This window comes from Diabrotica undecimpunctata, chromosome 3 (assembly GCF_040954645.1).
Source record: "Diabrotica undecimpunctata isolate CICGRU chromosome 3, icDiaUnde3, whole genome shotgun sequence".
Classification (NCBI taxonomy): Eukaryota; Metazoa; Arthropoda; class Insecta; order Coleoptera; family Chrysomelidae; genus Diabrotica; species Diabrotica undecimpunctata.
This window is the reverse complement of record NC_092805.1, coordinates 124305316-124319158: the sequence shown is the minus strand read 5'-3', so window position 1 is coordinate 124319158 and position 13843 is coordinate 124305316.

Sequence of the window (13843 nt, the reverse complement as noted above, 5' to 3'; positions counted from 1 at the left end):
CAAAATATGTAGCGTCTCGTGCCGTCACTTGCAAATAGTACTTCAGCATCCTCATGATTCGATTTAAAGACGAACATGAAATATAAAAGTACACAGAGTGCTTTTATTTCTAAAAAGTTCATATGCTCTACAAAAGAAGCTGTACTATCTAATAAACATGACAGATCGCTAATTCTTTCATCAATTAAAAGATTCCACAAATTATACGGAGTTTTGCACAGTCGATACCGTCTTTTTCAGCAGACTTTCACTATCCTCATCATCACTACTTAGTAATGAAAGTACAGTACTCTGATCGCTGATATCTTAAATGGTCCCTGTTGAAGGCCTTGGATCATCTTCATATGAACTGTGGTATGTATAACAATCGAATTCATGGGCGTAAAAATATATGCGTATCTGGTATCTTCGGGTCAGAATGGACCTCAGACCGTATTTAGAGTACTATTGATCGACTGATATTTAACAGCTTGACAGATGTGCATGATTTTGGAGAACTCCTAAAAGATGCCGTTATTTGGCGCTTGTGCAAACAAAATACGAAGAGAAATTTATCATATAAGCCAAATAAAAACCATTGTGATGAAGTAAAAACTAATTTTACGCATGAAGTGCATCTTTTTTATTTGGAATAAGATGAAGTTTTTCTTTTGATTTTGCGTATTACTCTAGTGGAGTATTCACTTTGAAGTCCCCTCAGTACCTTAACGTTTTTGTATGTTTTTTTGGTGCCTAGATTTTTTGAAAGTACAAGGCTACAAACTCGTCAGATAATTTGCTATTAACAATTTAATATTTAAATTTCAGTGAACAACGCTATCATCGACGTTGTAGATGGACCGTCCCCCGTCCGTAGCAGAAGTAGCGCTGCGACCAGTGTACAGTGTAGAAGTGAAGTTATCTGGGGCTCAGGAGACTGAAACACCGATAAAGACTGCAGAAAGGAAGTCGATAGTTCGGTGTAGTGAAATTCAACATGGTAATACCCGAAAACCATGTTAGTTTCATATTAATTTTTCTAATATTAATCTTAGTTTTAGGTTTAATTTTCTCATAATCTGAATTATTTGCAGCATGACAATTACAACCAAATAAACAGACGGAGAGATAGAAAGATGTGTGTGTCCAGTTCCTTTAAAGATTTCATTAGTAGCGTTGTGTCTCTCTTACTTGGCACTTTTAATCTTCCTTTCGTAATTCAAGGATTTGAAGATTTAAAAATTACATAACTTTAATCGATTTAAAAAATGACTTTAGTTTTTCACGTCAAACGATATGTTTAGCAAAAAATTATATCAAAAAATAAATGCAATAAATGCGGCTCTGATAAGTCGACATAATGCACTTGAAAGGTGATGATTAAGAAGCAAACATGTTTATCCATCTTAGAGATTTTAATTTTAGTTTAATTTTATCTTAGTTTCTTTGTGCATGAAGTAAATTAATGTATTTAAATGGATATCAGCGTTTCCGATAAATCATTCTGTTTACGGAAAAACACGTACGTCAGTATTGTACATAACCATTTACACGTATTCTCTTGAAAAATACAAGTAAATTATGAATACCAAAAAATATTGATAATAAAACTTCGAGGAGCTACACACAAAAATAGTAAGGAACAAGAGCAAACTAGAAAATAACACAGGAATTAGGGATATATATTGTTATGATTGTTTATTTTGACTTTAATCTTAGTTTATTGAGCCAATAAAAAAATATAACTTATTTGTTATCAAAAGTAAAATAAACTCCTTATATTACCTGTGTTCGATGGATTCAAAGATTTTCTAGTTGTCTTTTATCGGGATAGAGAAGAAGGATAAGAATAAAAAATATATTATATCACAAAAATTTACGTTTCTTTATTTTATATGAACGAATAAAACAATTATCAAATTCTGTCGTTATCTTATCAATCAGCATACAAGAAAATAAATCAAATTTTTATAATAATAAGATTTTAAATCTACATACATTTATATTAAGTGAAAACCAATTTTACTTAAATTTTTATTTACTTGAAACAAGAAACAACAAAACTTTAAACTTTTGATTAGCCTAACAAAACCTCAGTTCTTAAATTTGAATGCTAATGACCATGATGTCAAACCGATCCTTCACAGATATAAAATTCAATTGTACAAGACACTTACAGCTTATTTTCTTATTGAGTTGTATGTTGGAACATACCCAGAAAAATCCAGTCTCCTCAACGATGTGATCTCTCCTTTTTGGCACGTCGGCTCCTTCCTAACGTCTCTGCAAACCTGCTGCACTAACCAAAAACACCTGATGCACTTCTCCAAAAACTCAACTACTTATTGATGACACAAGAACCTCCTTTTGTCAACTTGATGCCGTAAAACTACTTTCACAAATCTCCTTCTGCAAAAACTATTCAATTCTTTTCACAATGCCGGTATCCAACTCACGAACCACACCCTATCTTGACTGTTTCCTTTGATGACCAAATTATAACTGCCTCTCCGGTTCTCATGATCGGCTCACAAATTCCCATTTAAAAACGACCGTCCAATCAAAAGCTCAAATTGTGTTTACCATGATTTTGGACAAGCCTAATTTTGGTTTCAGAGAAAAACTAAATAGCTTACTTGAAAATTGGTTTTGTCAATACACAATTTATACATATTTCAAAAGATTAGAATATGGTCATTTAATACTCGATTATACAAACAATGAAAAGATTAACTTACAGGTAAAATGTCTTCTAATTCTAAACAAAGGTTTTTTGATAATTTTGTTTGAAACGGAAAAAGGTCGTTTGCCAAACAAATTTCTATTCTTATTTACACTAAATCTTATCTTAAATTACTATATACAATTTGTTTATATTGATATCTTAAAATTTTATTTCGATGGATTTTTTTATTTCTTTTTCTTTGGTTGGGAAAGAAGAAACATAACAAATCCCCGCCTTTGCATATGTTAAAAATTACTGACTTATGCAGGGATTTTTCTCTATGCAAAAACAATACCAGTATTTTATTCATAATATTTGTAAACATCGTTGATATTATAAATTCCCCTAATCTTGTCTGATTCTATGTGCTTCAACTCATAACTATTTATCCCATTCTCATTGTTTACTATGTACTGACCCTCAAAAACAGGCATTAACTTTCCGCACACGTTGCTAGGTATGTTGGACACGCGCAATGCTCTCACCATAACCTTCTCACCTTTTTTGAAAGTAACTGGTCTTCTTTTCCTATTTTGGTCTTGCCTCTGGATATATTTTTCGTTTGCTCTCCGCAATCTCCTCGGCACATTTTCCATTATCTGTGTGTATTCCTTTTGTTCTCTATCTTCCCATGGTCTTAGTGGCATTATACCCTTCATTATATATTCTGGAGTCTCTTTTGTTACGGTTCTCGGGATGGTATTTAGATACGTTTCTACTTCGGCGACTTTCCTATCCCATCGTCGATGTTGACCCTCTGTTGTTATCCGTAGAAACTTCGTCACTTCCTGTATAAAACGTTCCGAAGGATTATTCTGTGGATGTCTGATGCTAACAAAATTTGTCTCTATTCCCCGTTCTCGAAGTTGTCCCTTGAAACGATCATTTCTAAAATATGTTGCATTGTCTAGAAGAATCCTTCTTGGTGTTCCTACGGTGGCTATAAAATTGTCGATTTTTCTCATTATTTCTTCCCCTTTCGTGGTACGGCAACTGTATAATTTTACATATTTGGAAAACACATCTACCATTACTAAAACATGTTTATTCCTCTTCGTCGTCATAATTAGATCGCTTAACATATCTATTGCTACAATATCTAATTTGTTTCGGGATATAACATTTTTCGTAACGTTTTCATTTTTGAAATTTCTAATTTTATATTTTTGACAGATCTGGCACTTTTGTGTAATTTCTTTTGCGATGCGGTAATCTTGTCGGCAAATAAAATTTTCTTGAAAAACCAGCCAGCCTTTTCTGCTACCGATATGTCCATTGTCTTCGTGTAAATTTTTTACAATCTTGTCTGCCAATTTTTGTGTCACCAAATATAGATCCCTTCCGTCTATTCTCTTGAAATATATGTCGTTTTCTATTTCCGCTCTTCTTTTTTCTCTTTCCTTCAATTCTCCTTGGTCTCTTCTTATTTCATTTAATGAGAATACACCTTCTTCTTGTGTCAAGATATTTAGTCCCACATGTAACGTAATTGCTTCCTTTTTTCCTGTGTCTTTATCCCGTGTTAGCGCGTCGGCGATGATATTGTCTTTTCCTTTGATATACCGGAATTCAAAATCGTTCTCCTGTAGTAATAGAATGCCTCTATGTATCCGATTATTCACCAATCGGTTTTTCATGATGTGAACCAAAGCGGCATGATCCGTCTCGATTGTGAATTTAGCTCCCAATAAGTAATATCTTAATTTGTTTACACAAAATAGTACACTGGCAAATTCCAATTCTGTCACACTATATTTTCTTTCGTGAGTTTTGGTCACCCGAGATATAAAACATATTGGCACTTCTTGGTCGTTTTGCATCTGTGACAAAACTCCTGCAAACTTTTGTATTGACGCATCAGTTCGGAGTGTGAATGGTAGATTATAATTGGGGTGGTATATTTTTGTTCCTTTTGCAAATTCTTGTTTTAATATTTGAAAAGCCTTCTCCTGTTCTTTTTTCCAATTCCATTTTATCCCTTTCTTCAGCAACTTTATTGGAGGAATTTCCTTTTGGCTTAAATCGGGAATTAGTTTTTTAAAATAATTGATCGTGCCAAGAAAACCTCTCAATATTTTCAAATTCGTTGGTCTTGGATATTCATCAATGAGCTTGACTCGGTCTTCGGCTAAGCTAACTGTTGTAGTGTCCAATTGAAAACCTAGATAAATTACTTCCTTTTGGAAAAATTGACATTTTTCGATGTTTAATTTTAATCCCGCTCTGTCCAATTCTTCCAGAATTATCTTTATATGTTTCATATGGCTCTGTATATCTCGTGAAAAAATCAACAAATCATCGATGTAATGGACTATGAAATCTTCGAATCGATTTAAAATAGAATGTAGAGCCCGTACCAATGCTGCACAAGCGCTTTGTAAACCAAAAGGCACTACCTTGAACCTGTATACAATACCATCAATTGAGAACGCGGTATAGTTTCTACATTTTTCAGCTAAAGGTATCAACCAAAAACTATGCTTTAAATCAATTTTAGAGAAAATGTGTGATCCTGTAATTCTTCCAAATATGGCCTCGATGTTTAGAGGTGATTCATATTGTGATACCGTGTGCTGGTTGATATTTCTGGCATCTAAACATAGTCTTAATTCTTCACTGTTTTTTTTACTATTACAATTGGATTAATATACGGTGAATCACATCGTTCAATTATTTGATCTTCCAACATTTTATTAATTTCTTCTTTCACCTGTTGTCGATATTTATATGGGATCGGGTAAGTCTTCGATCGAAAGTTTCCCAAGTTTTTTACCTCAAAAGAATGTTCGTACTTTTTTGCCACTCTGTTTTCCTCATTTATTAAAGTTTCGTGTTCTTTTAACATCAGACGCACCTAATTTTCTTTTTCTTCTCCACATATCAATTTTCTTTCTTTTTCCTCAGATTCTTGACACATATTTATCGCACATTTTTCCTCCTCTTTCTGTTTGTTTTTTACCTTTGTTTTTTTCTTTTTGGGGTTTTTGTCCTAAAAAAGTATTTGTTAATTAAGATGTCAATTTATTTGGACAATAAGTTTGCCTCTGTTAATTTTTGTTCTGAAGCCTTTCTGAAGATATCTTGATTAGGTAAAAGCTGATTATTGAATGTAGATTAAATATCTAAATTTATTGTATCTTCTGTGACAGTAGTATTATCTTTTATGACATATGTGATATCACCGTTTTTGTTTTCTGGAAGTTAAACTCGAAAATCCACAAGCATGTCGTCTTCTGATAACAGGAATATCTTGTATGTTGCATAGATTTTATTGCCTCCTGCAGGCTTAAGAGGAATATCTGAAGCTATGTGGTTTTCTGTCATGATATAGATATCTTGTATGTCATTTGTGATTCCATCGATCCCTGTAACCTGAATTTTGGGTATATCTATGCTCTTTTAAAAAAACTTAAATATGCTAAAGAGCAAGTTTTAATCTCCATTTAGTTCTTCGGGATTATCCAAACTTTCAAATTCTAATATTTTCGCGACTCCAACTGTATATAAAATCCTTATATCTTGGTGAGTTGATCCTGAGTTGGCGAATCTTTCTCAAAGGACAGGTTAGTGGAAAGTGGAGTGCCTCAGGGTTCCGTCCTTGGACTTCTGCTGTTTACGGTTTACACCAGCGTTCCTTATTATGTCTCAAGTAAAATATCGTTCTAAGCTGATGACACAAAAATATATGCCAATCCAATTACAAACCAGCTAACCCTCCAAATGGACTTGGACTCTATTTTAACTTGGTGTTCTCAGTGGTTACTACCCTTAAACGCGGAAAAATGTGTAGTGCTTCGAATTGGTAAAAATAACCCACTTGTGCCGTACTTTGTTAACGGGCAGCCATTAGATTCTGTGTTTTCGTATAACGATCTTGATGTTATCATAAACAGCAGCCTAACTTGGTCCGACCATATTACCTCTATTTGTAAACGTGCGAACTCCAGACTGTATCTTATTCGGAGGTGTTTTTCGAGAGTTTTAATGCAATCATTCTGTAAACTTTACACTCTGTACGTAAGACCCATACTTGAATACGCTGGCCCAACGTGGTATCCTGATCTGGTTCGAGACAAGACTATGTCGAAAAACGTCCAAAGAAAAGCCACCCGAATGTCTTTGGGACCGAGAAGACCTTCTTATGCAGAAAGACTTAGTATGGCTAACCTAACTTCTTTTGAACTTCGCCGACAACGTGGAGACTTAATTACAACTTTTAAAATATTAAAATTCAATTTTGGAAATCTCGATGAAATATTTATCATTAATCAAGATGAACGCCTCAGAGGTCATCAGTTCAAACTGAAGAAAGAAAATTTTTCTACAAGATCAAGGCAGAACTTTTTACCAAATAGAGTTTTTGAGTGCTGGAATAACCTTAACGATAACATTGTCTCTGCTACCTCTACCAACTCGTTCAAAAATAGACTTGACCGTTTTACATTATAGTTAAAATATTGTTTTTCTTTTAAACCAAAAATTGTAATTTTATTCCTTTTATTTGTAACTTTTATTTTTTTACTAGTAGGTTATTAATGAAATTTCTTTGTTTTTGGGCATAATAGGGACTTAGTTCTTCTGCCCTCGCTGATGTATAATAATAATAATTTTACTTATTTTGTGTAATACCTTAGTTATTAGTGTAATACCTTTATTCGGGTAGTTGATCTTTCCTAAACATTTGATATAGTTTAGTGCTTCAGGGTTCCACGGATAAAATCCAAAAGCTTTAAAGCCAAAAACAATATTCGGATTTTCTCATCTAAACTTTAATACTGCTCGGTTCCAATTTACCTTTAATGGTTTAAATTCAGCAACATCTGCAGGCTGCATAATTCTGGTCGAGTTGGGATACAATAGCATTAAAATGATTTGTAGTAACTTTAAACATAATATATGTAATAACATGTATACCCAATAACAATAAGAACAAGAATATTAGAAAAACAAAAACTTCTTAAAAAATGACATCAAACTCGTTCACTTAAGGACAAAACCAAATTGAACAAATTGTGTAGAGAAATAAACGAACTACTAAAACAACATAGCAACGCCAATTTCTAACATTACGTAGAAAATCTGACACCTGACGCAAATAGTGATTACTCATTAGGGAAGGCCACAAATAAGCTTAAGCGGCCAATAAACCAAATTCCACCTATCATAACAGAAGATTTAAAATGGTTACAGGACAGATCAGGAAAACCAGACGCTTTCGCAAACCACTTAGGAAAGGTATTTCAGCTAACAACCAGAGCTAATGAAGATGACGACATATACTAATATGTAGACAGTCCTAATCAAATGAACTATCTCCCCAAATGGGCAACTCCTAACGAGGTAAAAAATCTAATAAAAAACATCAATAAAAAGAAGTCGCCTGGACATGATTTAACATATTAAATGATCTACCCAGAAAAGGAGTAGTAAGTCTAACACAAATCGTAAACTCGATACTAAGAACAGGTTACGTTCCTGTACAATGAAAGTTCATTACGATTAATCATTACGATTAAAAAACCAGGAAAACCTTCACATGAGATTACATCCTACCTACATGAAATACAGAGCTTTTTTTCTGAATGTTAGAGCCATTTTTCTGGATGTTAGTCAAGCATTTGACAAGTTCTGGCATCTAGGATTATTATTCATACTGAAGAAAGCAATATCTCAGCCGCTACATATCATCATCAGGTCTCCCTCAGCTCTTTCCATCTGTCTATTGCTAACACGCTTCAGGTTGTCAGCCCATCTAGTTGGTGGGCGTCCTCTGCTCTGTATTGCTTCTTGCCTTGGTCTCCACTCTAAAATACGTTTTGTCCATAGGTTATCTGATAATCTGGCGACGAGTCCTGCTCAATTTCGTTTTAACGATGCGATTTTTTCGATAGCGTCTGATGTTTTTGTTCTACTACGTATTTCTTCGTTTGGGATTTTGTGTCTCAGAACGCCACCAATCATCTGGCACTCTATAGTCATTTGAGCCACGCGGATCTTATAAACTACCTTTTTTGTGAGTGTTAATGTTTCTTTTCCATAAGTGAGTACAGGTAACACACTTTTAACGCATATGGGTAGATCCGATTTAAATACATAGTTTAATTTACCAAACCCCAGGCTAATATTATGCGACGTGAGAGCTCACATGTCTGGTTATCTTTGCCCAACTACTTCCATTAACATCAATATTTCGATTTAGCACCAGATCAGTCATTATTTGCGTCTTATTCATATTAATCTTTGGTCCGACCTCCAAGAAAGCGTGATATAATTTTTCAAAAATTATAATGGCATCATCCATACGCTCGGCTATAAGGACGATGTCATCTGCAAATCTCAAATGGCTGAGCTTCTCTCCATTAATGTTAATACCTTACTCATTCAGATGTGCCTTCTTACAAGTATGTTCTAAAAGCATCGTGAACAGCTTTGGAGAGACGGTGTCTCCTTGCCGTACTCCTCGCTGTATACAGAATTTATTTGTTTCTTGTTCAGATGGTCTTACGGTAGCTGTGGCATTATGGTAGATATATTTGATTATTTTAGTGTAGCGATGCTCTATTCGGCATTCTGTCAATGCTTTTAATAACTTCTGATGGCTTATGGTATCGAATGCTTCCTCGTAGTCGACAAATATCAGTGCCAATGATTTGTTGTATTTTGCAGACTTCTTTATTAGATTCTTTATCACTAGTAAGTGGTCGTTAGTGCTATATAAGGATCTAGATCCAGCTTGTTCGCTATGCTGACAGAGGTCCAATTTAGCGTCCACTTTTTTTTTGATAATTTTTGTGAAAAGTTTATATATGTGTGAAAGCAAACTGATAGGACGGTAGTTTTTTAAATCTGTTATGTCTCCTTGCTTGTGTAAAGTAATCACTGCAATATTCCATTAAGGAGTTTTTTCTTGGTAGATGCATTCGGTAAAAAGCTGGCCAAAGTCTTTTGGTCTACCACTATACACGATACTAAAATCATACCTCGAAGAAAGATAATTTTATGCAAGATACAAAGAAAGTGTGTCGTGTGTCTGACATCCACAACATAAATGCAGAAGTTGGTTCCGCGAGGCAGTGTCTTGAAACCAATTCTCTACACAATATTTACAGCTGATTTTTCAACTGAAGAATTGGATTTCAATCGAAGGTTCTTCGTGTCATCACTATGCACCGCGGTTCATTCCAAATGCAGATATTTACAGGGACTTGAAGATCGAAACAGTGAAGAAAATGGTTGTTAAAAGTAGTAATAAATATTATAAATGACAGGAAAAACATCCCAACGAGTTAGCAGTAAATTTATTGGATAGCTCCACACAAAGATTGAACATTAGAACTCCTCTTGTCTTAGCATTTAAAAAATAGGTGTCTAGACTAAGCTTTATATATTAGTAATAAACCTACTTGGAGTTAATAGTAATTGGACTAAAACTCTTGCTTACCTATTATGTTCGTTCAACAAAAATGCTTAGTGTTACCTACTTGTTTGTATGTAACAGATTGTATTTTAAAACAAATAAGAAAAAACTTGAAGCCTCCGCCAGTGTCCATCTACCGTTACGAATATTTCTTGAGGCTTCTTCTAATTCATCTGACTAGGCATTTTGTCAAGTCAACCAAAATCTGTAACAAAAAATTTAAAAAATCGTTACTTAACCTTAAAAAATAAAATTAACAAAACTGAGGTTCAGAACCCCTTAAGAAGGCAATAAACTATTGTAAAAAAATATAACATGTAATTTGCTGCTACGGGCACATGTTGATGAGCTTAGTTATATGTATAGCATATCAAAAATTGTGGTTTTCTTACCTTTTATTTAGTATTTTTTAGGAGCCAAAAGCCAAACAGAACTCTTATGTAAAACCAAAGAATATAGACGCATTTATGCGTCTATATTTTTTGATACAACTTTTTGCAACTAAGTACCGCATTTCATCATTGTAGAATACTTTAGAAATGATTTTGTGGTTTGAGCATTTACCTAATAGATGGCAACAGCAGTTTCAAAAATAATTGCCTGCTGTGTCAAGTGATCCAAGAGATATGTAAGAGATAGTAAGGTATGTAATATGTCACTCTGATGTCACTCCCTTACATATCTCTGAGTCACCCCAACAATTTTAAGTCACCCAACTCTACGGTACTAAAAAGTTTCAATATTAAACGCGCGGAATAAACGCATACGTATAAGGTAATAAAGGAAGTCCCAAACTCTATTATTAAATGATAAAAATAAATCTAACATAAAAGAGATTTTTTTTAATTTTCTTATATGCAGTCAAATGTAATTATTGTCAAATTATTGCCCGCTTATTTGTTTTTTTGCCGAAAAATAGCGCCTTCTAGCCGGCTTCAATTCTGCCCTAATACGATCATAGGGAGCTCGACGATTCCACCCCTAGGTTATTTAATAAAACTTTGTGGTAAACAGGTGGTAAACAACAGATTTTTAACTTGTGTTTCATCTTATTTAATAGTGTATTGTTGGTTGCATAGTCATTGCGGCAAAATTTGTGATTTTATTAATAATTGTTCACAGTTAATTTTAACCTTTACTTTCATAGTCTAAGTACTTTAAGAAAACAAGAAAATGTCGATAAGTTTTAATAACAGAGTAACAAAAGTAAAGCGTTAGAAAAATAACAGCAAAGCTCGCAACAAAAAAAGAATGTGCAAACATAGAAAGGCAATTTTAGACATTTAATTGTGTCTTATTGATTTAAGTACAATACAACTAAATTACAGTAGAATACATCATTCGTTTGAAAAAGGATCACTACAGAAGCAACAATGTGTGTGACATTACTACTAGAACTAGAAGACGTGGCATTTCAAAGAACCATCTAACACCAACCACGAGAGTTGATAGGGAAGTGTGGGGCAAAATGCATTTTTTAGGCTAAATATAACAAAAAAGAAATGAAAGGGAAGATCTATTGGTTAACTATCTAGAAAACAACAAATTATTTGCCATGAACTCTTTCTTCAAGAAAACACCACATAGGAAATGGACGTGGATGTCGCCAGATGGGAACACCAAAAATGAAATTGACTACATACTAACAAATAAAAAGAACATTTTCGAAGACATCACAGTAATAAACTCAATCTCTACTGGTAGTGATCACAGAATAATATGGGCTAAAATAAGTATTAAACACAAAAAAGATCGAAGACAATATGTGCACTCTAAGAAAAAAGTCCACCCAGAAAAATTAAAGGAGGATAAAGAACAATACCAAAACAAATTAAGAACAGCTGAAGAACTAAAGCTAACAGACCTAAATCTAGATCAACTAAACAAAGCCATCACTGAAGAACTTCTAAAGACTAGCTTAGAAGTAGCACCAGCAAAATCAGACAAAAAATCAAAACTAAGTGCCATATCTTTGACATGCTACAACAACGGAGAAGCCTACTGCAAGAAAATAAAAGAAATACAACTGAATACAAAACCTTTAATACAGAAATAAGAAAACATGCAAAACAAGATCTCAAACGACATCAAGAAGAACGAATCGAGAAGATTATAGAAGAAAACAGAAACTGAAGATCTATCAAGTCCCATCTAGGAAGAAATAAAATCACAGAGATGGAAAATAAACAAGGTGTAATGGAAAAAAGCAGAACCCAAATATCTAAGATAACAAGAGAATATTATAGTGACCTCTATAGCTCTAAAAACAGTCCACCTGATACAACTCAACAAAACCTGAAAAAGAAAATAATGAATGTAAACTCTGAAGTATTACCCCCCATAACCGGAGAAGAAATAGAAAAAGCAATTAGAGATACGAAAAGAAATAAGGCTCCGGGAGACGATGAAATTCTAATTGAAATGTTAAAAGAAGGAGGGGAAAAGATAAAAGACTACCTAAAGATACTTTTCAATAAATGTTTGTTTGAAGGACAAATACCGCAAGAGTGGAACAAGGCAAATACAATTCTGACTAATTAGCTAACTATAGACCAATATCTCTCTTGTCACAAATCTATAAAACTTTCACTAAGGTGATCACAACTAGACTAAACAACAAATTTGATGCATACCAACCAGTTGAACAGGCAGGATTTAGAATGGGGTACAGCACAACCGACCACCTTCACACCCTTAAAATATTGATAAAAAAGACCAATGAATACAACCTTCCAATATACCTAGCGTTTGTTGACTTTGAAAAAGCGTTTGACAGCATAGAACTATGGGCAGTGGAAGAAGCGCTAGTTAATTGCCGAATAGATTTACGGTAGAGAATGTTAATCCACAATATATATCAAAACGCCACTATGAGAATTCAGCTAGATAGAGATTTGCAAACTCCATTAATTAGAATTTGTAGAGGTGTCAGACAAGGGGTTACAATCTCACCCAAACCATTTACTCTGGCGTTGGAAGACATTTTTAAATCTATAGACTGGGACAATAAAGGGATTTGTATAAACGGGAAATATTTAAATCATCTAAGATTCGCCGATGATGTACTCCTGATAGCAACAACTATGGAACAACTACGAATAATGATTTCAGACCTAGAAAAAACATCTCTTGAGAAAGGACTAAAAATGATTCTAAAGAAAACTAAAATAATAACTAATACAGAAGACAGATCAGTAATTACCATAGGTGGAACAAACATAAAACACGTCCAAGAATATATTTACTTAGGACAAGCTATCAGAGCAGACAAAAGTAACCAGACTAAAGAAATAACCAGAAGAATAGAAATGGGGTGGGGCTGCATTTGGAAAACTCTCGTATACTATCAAAAACCAAAAAATACCTTTAAAATTAAGAACGAAGGTATTTAATGTATGCGTCCTACCTGTTCTGACATATGGTGCCAAGACGTGGACGTGTACTGAGAGCAACTTGGATAGAATAAAGAAAACTCAAAGAGCTATGGAAAGACAAGTGTTGGGAAAATCGTTGAGAGATAAAAAGAGGAACGAGTGGATAAGATGCAAAACCGAAACAACAGACGCTGTCGAATATGCATTGAAATTAAAATGGAAGTGGGCTGGGCATAACGAAAGATATCAGGATGGAAGATGGAATAAAGAAATTGGCCGCTGGAGACCATATACTGCAAAAAGGTCAAGAGGACGACCGCAAATGAGATGGAAAGATGACATTGAGCA